A 7,401-nucleotide genomic window follows, 5' to 3' on the forward strand; every position below is an offset into this window, starting at 1 on the left:
CTGCCACACTCCCCTTCTCTCTCTACTTCAGCCACACTAGCCTCCGTGTTGTTCTTCCAACATACCAAAGACACTTACTTCTATCTTAGAAGTCGCTGCTTCTTCTACCTGAACATTTTCCCCCAGATAGTTCCATGGCTTACTCCACTTCATTCAGGTCTCAGCTCAAAGGGCTTCTCAAAAAGCCTTCCCTCACCAACCTAGCTGAAGTAGTATCCCGTTACTTTTTATCCCCTGAAACCTATTTTATTTTACTTCAAAGCCTATTAGCTACCTGATGTGTGTGTGTTTGTGTGTGTGTGACTGAGTGTGCACACATGTATAATGTCTACTGTCTCCCTTACTAACATTTAAGCTCAAAGAAAGCATAGGCTCTGTTTTGTTCCCCACTGTTGTCACATTATGTGCAAACAGCAGGCTCTCAAAAATATTTGTTGAATGAATGAATGATGGTAATTGGTTTTATTTTTGTTGAGAAAATAATGACAAAACACTACTAGAATTCAGTAAGGCTTTCAAATGAATTCATATGCAATCACAAGAGCATTACACACATACTTTGGTGGTAGAAGGAGTACAGTGTTCATAATTCAAGGTTCAATAACAACTACTGAAGGAATGGGGCCTTCTTGTATTTCTCTGCCCCTTCCCATATCCTTCCTCCGACATTCATTAATTCTTTCCATAAATGGTTACTGTGTACCACTAAGCCAGAGAGTATTCTGGACATTAAGAATACAAAGATAAGTAAGACAAGGTAATTCATGAGACATAAAAATAATACCCATAGAGTATGACATGTAATAGAGATATATAAGTTGTAACATAACAGTGGAAGTAATCAACAAATACTTGCAAAATCAAATACAAAAGATATTCTTCACTTTACCTTGTATATGAAATGAGGGTATTAAGTCTGAAAATGTTACAGTAATTTGCTACCATGAGATAAGCTAGCTTGAGAATGAAATCAAAACAAGGGGAATGACAGAGCAGAACGAATCACAGAGAAATTGAGCCAAGGTCCTTGATGATTTCAGGCTGGATGAAGCCCTAGCTAAAGTTCAACTACAAGATCTAATCATGCCTTTTATTGTTTAAGCAGTTTGAATTTGGTTTTCTGTCACTTGTAATATAAGAATACAGATGAATCTCAGTGAATTCTTTCAAAAACCAAAGCATATGCTATTTCAGTGTATAGGGTTACTACCGGCATTTTGGAAGGGACAATTCTTGTTTTGTGGGCAAACATCACAGGACACTCAGTGTACCTGGTCTCTACCCGGTAATTGTCAGTAGGACCTCACAATCACTATGACAACCAAAAATATCCCCATATATTTCCAAATACCTCCCACCTCCAAGGGGAACCACAAATCTATTCCCTAATAGTTGTTATATATATATCCATGCATGCGTAATGTACTTAACAACAACCTTAAAAGAACTGGGATATACCACTCAAATATCCTAATTTTATATAATAATCCAATTTTAATCAGTCATCCATGACTATCTAAATGATTGGCCAAAATCCCATGTATAGCTTATATCAACTCAGTGCTTTAAGTTTGCTAATACTATCTGAAAATTCTCATTTATTTAAGCTTACTTCTCCACACAATACTATCAAGATACGTCACTGACATTGTTGGTTACCTTCCCTGTAGCCATTCAGCTAATTTCCTTCTAGACTGAAATGCCAGATATTGGTTTTTCCAGCCCCCTTGCAACTAGGGCATAAGCATGCCAGGATGACATCTGATACAGGGCTTCAGTGAAGGGTTTACTTGTCCCATCAGGAGATGGGAGGGCAAACTTCCTCCTGTCTTTGGTGGCTATGTAAGCATGTGATGCCTGGAGTAGAAAGAGCAACATGCAACCATGAGAGGATAAACCTGAGCACAAAGGTCAGCAGCTGTGGATACAGATTAAAAGCACGTGGATCCTTGATAACATCATTGTGCTGTTAAACTGACTCACCATGGAATCCTCCAACTCTGAACTTCTTTCTATGCGAGATACTGTTTAAATCACTGTTAGTTCAGTATTACGTATCCTGGGGCCCAACTAATTTAAGGTATGTTCAAGCTCTGATATCTGAATGAAAGTGGGAGAAGAACCAAGATGACTACAAGGTTTCAAGACTGGGTGGCTGAGAGAAAGGTGGTTAGAAAAAGGAAATCAGGAGGAAAGGGAATATATATATACCTTCACACATGCACATGTAAACACATTAGGTGAGGGTAGGTGGACGGAAATCAGACTGATTCAGTGTGGTATGAGGTAAGCTTACATTAGTACATCTAAGGTAGAGATATATATAGCAAGGGGTAGAAGGGAAGTAGAGTTACAGCACTGAGAAACACACACACACAAATGATGACTTACATCATTTAAAAGAGGACATGATCACCAAGAGAACACAGTGAAAAGCAAAGAAACCCCTGAAAATGCTTGCTATCTCCCTATGATCCATTCCACCTCCCTCTCATTTTAGATGGGATTTATCCACAGATTAGGCCAATTAGAATAGTTCCATCCCTCTTGACAAAGCTATTGTGACAGACTTGGCAGCATGATCTTCTCCATTTGTTCAATCAAAGTAAAGCTTAGGACTTTTGGGAAAAGGCTAGGAGAAGAGAAGCCTTCTCTCTTCGGAAGTCAATGAAGAAGGGTTTAACACGAGCATTGCCGACACCTGTCTTTTTCTAGAAAGGAAGCCAGTCTGAGCATGAAGCCCAAACAGGAGGACAAAGTTTAGCGAAAAGCAGAAAAACAGAACCTCTCCCCTGATAACAAAGCTAAGTTTATGAACAAACTACTCTTTAAACCAATTCTACCTATGCACTTGCCAATTACCTAAGCTAATACATTTCTTTTGTTTTTAAGTCCAGTTTGCATCCTACCTGATGTAGGAAACAGCTATGTTTAGCGGGAAGAGCAAAATCAAGACAGTGCAGGAAATGCAAAGAAGTTTTCAGAGAAGTAAGAGAATCAGGAAGTAAAATGCACAAGAACCAAGAAATCAGATCATTTTATTCCTTTAGAATATATTTCAAAAATGGTCTAAGGAAACCAAGGATGACTGAGGAAAGGCCATTAGATTTGGTAATTAAACTGTCATAGGTGACTTTTAAAAAAGCAATTTCAGTGCTGAAATGGTAAAGGAAGTCAGAGTGTAAAGGAAAGAATAATTTATATTTTTAAGAACTCCAGGGGCTTCCCTGGTGGCGCAGTGGTTGAGAATCTGCCTGCCAATGCAGGGGACACGGGTTCGAGCCCTGGTCTGGGAAGATCCCACACGCCGCGGAGCAACTGGGCCCGTGAGCCACAACTACTGAGCCTGCGCGTCTGGAGCCTGTGCTCCGCAACAAGAGGGGCCGCAACAGTGAGAGGCCCGCGCACCGCGATGAAGAGTGGCCCCCACTTGCCACAACTAGAGGAAGCCCTCGCACAGAAACGAAGACCCAACACAGCCAAAAATAAAAATAAATAAATAACTAATTAAAAAAAAAAAAAAAAAACTCCATAATGTACCAAACCCTTGGAAAGACATGTAACATGGGTTAAACTCCTTCTATTACAACTCTGTGAGGTAACTGTAACATTCTATTTTATAGATCAAGAATAGAGTCTCGGGCTTCCCTGGTGGCGCAGTGGTTAAGAATCCGCCTGCCAATGCAGGGGACACGGGTTCGAGCCCTGCTCTGGGAAGATCCCACATGCCGCGGAGCGACTAGGCCCGTGTGCCACAACTACTGAGCCTGCGCTCTAGAGCCCGCGAGCCACAACTACTGAGCCCACGTGCCACAACTACTGAAGCCCACGCGCCTAGAGCCCGTGCTCCGCAACAAAAGAAGCCACCGCAATGAGAAGCCTGCGCACCGCAAAGAAGAGCAGCCCCCACTCGCCGCAACTAGAGAAAGCCCACGCACAGCAACGAGGACCCAACGCAGCCAAAAATAAATAAATAAATAGATTAAAAAAAAAAAAAAAAAAAAAAGAATAGAGTCTCAGTAGTAACTTGCCCACAGACACATAGCCAGTAAATTGGTTTTAGCAGACTTCAAAACCAGATCTATGTGGCTTAAAAATCAATGTTCTTCCTACTATACCAGGCTCCTGGGATTAAAGAATAAAAATACAGTGGCACAACAGGCTCAAGATTCAGACTGGCCTCCTTGAATTGCACAGCACAGAGCACTGTATTTTGACAGCCCTGGAAAAGGTATACATAAGCATGTATATAGGCTAGAGAGGGAGAGACTGAAAAAGGAGTGATATTGGACAATTATGGAGAAAGAAAGATGGAGAGGGATGATCATGGACACATCTGGAGAGGGTTGCTCTTGAAAAAAAAGGAAGGACATTTCTTCTCTTGAGATATGAGTAAATAAGGAAATGACACCAAGATAGAAAAGATTATACCTCAGGTTGTTGAGATTTTTCTCAGGAAAGGAAGAGTTATTTGCTATAAAAACCTTCAGGAAATAAGACAAAAAGGAACACAATCAACACTAAAGATCCAGCAGATAAGCAGAACACTAATTGGTATGGAAGCAAACCAATATCCTCACATAACTGTCTCTTGTATCCTTCAAGATTTCTGGGATCAAACTGACAAAGCTAGTGATGAGACTTGTTCAGGACAGGGGACTAGAAAGATAAATCTACAGAAAGTAAAGCATTCTAAAGCATCAATGACAGCTTGGTAAAAACTGATGACCATGGGATCCTAGTTACACGGGAAGGCAAATGAGTTGCAGCAGTAGGCTAATGGGTTGAATGAACAGAGAGACAAAGAGGGGTGTTTTCCTAAAGAGAGGAAGAGGGGGAGAGAGAGAGAGAGAAAACAGGTTCCATTAAGAGTGGAAGAGTGATTGTTTGTGGCCAGAAAGGTCTCAACACAATGCCAGGGGCAGTGAGCCACTGATTGGGGCTCAGCAGTCCTACATCCTTTCAGCTTAAAGCACAAAACTGAGAGACAACCAGCTCTAAAAACATGCAGTCCTTGGTTGTAGAAAAGTGAAGGCTAGCAACAAACAAATGAATTAATTAGACCATACAGGAATCAAACATTAAACTACCTCCTCTCCTTTTAAAATGAACAATTCTAGCTCCAAAGTCAAAAGTCTACAATAAAGGGTAAGGCAGATGTGTGTCATGAAGAAGAATGAAAAGTTAACAAATCTGTCAGGCCAATTGTAACCCACCTGTTAAAGATTTTTAGTATAGAATTCAAATAGGGCAAGGATAGTTTGTGCTTTAATAACTTTGGAGAGCATCTAGCAAAGCTTCAACAAAATGATATCACTCAATTTAATGTTAATTTTAAAAGGTCCACCCGTTTGCAATCTCAATGGACAAGTTGCCATTTATATTTATAACCTCATTTTTACCATTCTGGGGCTCTTGATACATCATCCAACTACAGGAAAAGATGGGAGAATCAGCCATGGCAACTTCCTCCCCTACCACTTCGATCCTGCAGTTTGCACTTATGAACTCTGGCAAGGTACCATGTTATTTAGGACAACTTCTTACACCATTAATTCTGACTACTCTTGCCCCAATATTAAAGGAAGGAGAAATGAGACTGGCACAGGCTAAATTTAACAGAAAATATCAAGTACTATACAGATTGTTAAGTAGTAGCAACAACTGAGAATCCAAGAAATTTGAGAAGTTTTGAGTTTAAAAAGCTTTTTCTCCATTTTAGTCCTTTCTAAATAAAACAAAGGGCTTGGACAGTATGGGATTCTACGGCTTCAGTGGACAATGTAAGCTAACACAATAAAAGAATCACTTAAATCACCCTTTCTTGTACTATTACATTTCTTACATTCATAAAGCCTTCTTTTTAAGAAACGAACACTTCCCAATTCTTTCCCTAGATCTAGAACACTTACGCCCCCCGCCCAAAGTTTACAGACCAGATTTGCGATAGTCAGAAAAAGATTAATTTAGATGATCAATCATTTGCCGTCACCGGCACCATTCCTCAACTCTACAGGAGTTCGATGGGTCAAGGAGTCAAACTCTCCCAAACCATCCCAGTCTCCTGGGGACTGGATTCCCCCAACAAGGTGAACAAAACCCACTGGCCTCTGGATAACAAGCTTTTTCTTTGTAACTCTGTAAGCCAGGCTATCGGCTAAGCTTCCCAGACAGTTAAAAACTTTTAAAGGAAGCAATAAGATCGAAACCAGGAAGATGGGGAGGCGATTAAAACAGGAGGACGACCCACCCACCTAACGCGAAGGAGAGACCGCTTGCAGGGCTGACGCTTCACTAGGAGCCAGGAAAGGTGCGGAGGGCGTCAGGCGTCGCAACCCCCACCCACTGGGTGAGAACGGAGGACCTGCAAAGCCAGGGGCCAACTGGAGGCCTGAAAGGGGGCGCGGGGCGGGGAGGGGGTGGGACGTGGACACAAGGGAGCGGCAGAGTCCAGCTAAGCACCACTACGGTCTAAGCACCGGCGGGGCAAAGCCGACAAAGGTCTGCCAAAGGAGGAGACGCCGAAGCTTGCAGCTTCACTCACCTGCCAGACGTTCGCCCCGCGGACAGAAGAACGGACGCAGCCCCGGCGCTTCCTCTCCTGCCGGACACAGCCCCTGCCGCCGCCGGAGCTCCAGGACCCGAGAGGACAGGGTGGTGCCGAAGCAGGCAACGCGGCGACCGGACCCGAGCCGAGGGAGGCGTACATAGGGGGCACCGGGGGGCTCGAGAAGGCAACTCTGTGCTTCGCCTTCCTTACCGGTAGCCAACAATGCTTCCCAGGAACAGCATCCTGCCAGCCTCAGCCCACTGCTCCCGGGCCTTCACCCGCAGCTCCCCCCCCCCACCCCCCAGCAGCGGCCGGGTTTCCGGCGGCCACACCCCGCCCCCTCGCTACTTGGCCTCCGCCATCTTGTCGGAAGCGGGAAGAATGCAGTGCGCAGGCGTGCGTCGAGGTTGCGGGCGTCCCCCAGCCTCGCGGAGAGGGAACTATATAATGCGCAGCCGTATCGGCCGCTGCGCACGGCTGCGGTGTTCCGCTTCGGCGTCGCTGTCTTCTGTCTAGCCCGGGTACTGCCGGCTTTTCCTGAATTGTACTGCGGCCAAATTAATACACCCTTCTGCGCACCCCACAGTCATTCTGCAAAAACCTATCTCGTGCCTACTATGTGCCAGCTCCCAGGCTAGGCGCTGGTGATAGATTAGTAGAACTCGGCTCCAGCGCTAAGGATGCTCATAATCTATTGAAAAAGCGAACTTTTCTTCTAGTGAAAGAGAGAGTAATTTCCTAATTTCTTGTTTTGTAACTGCACACGACCTCCTCTCTCTTGCCCCCGCAATTTTAATTCAAAACATACCTCTTCTAGGAAGTCCTCCCTCTCACACTGTTTGATCAGTTCT

General features: G+C 43.8%; 1 protein-coding gene across 4 annotated transcripts in view; it reads right to left on the reverse strand.

Annotated features, from left to right (window-relative positions):
* The window catches only part of APC (APC regulator of WNT signaling pathway), a 136,741-nt gene extending 129,909 nt beyond the window's left edge, over nucleotides 1-6,832 (reverse strand). For 3 of the 4 annotated variants that reach the window (XM_036845869.1, XM_036845868.1, XM_036845865.1), the window contains exon 1: nucleotides 6,545-6,832. The gene's annotated coding sequence lies outside the window, so the exon portion shown is untranslated. The remainder of the gene's footprint in view (nucleotides 1-6,544) is intronic. The other variant, XM_036845862.1, reaches the window with a different exon arrangement.
* Between the last annotated feature and the right edge of the window lie 569 nt (nucleotides 6,833-7,401).

This window comes from Balaenoptera musculus, chromosome 3 (genome assembly GCF_009873245.2).
Source record: "Balaenoptera musculus isolate JJ_BM4_2016_0621 chromosome 3, mBalMus1.pri.v3, whole genome shotgun sequence".
Classification (NCBI taxonomy): Eukaryota; Metazoa; Chordata; class Mammalia; order Artiodactyla; family Balaenopteridae; genus Balaenoptera; species Balaenoptera musculus.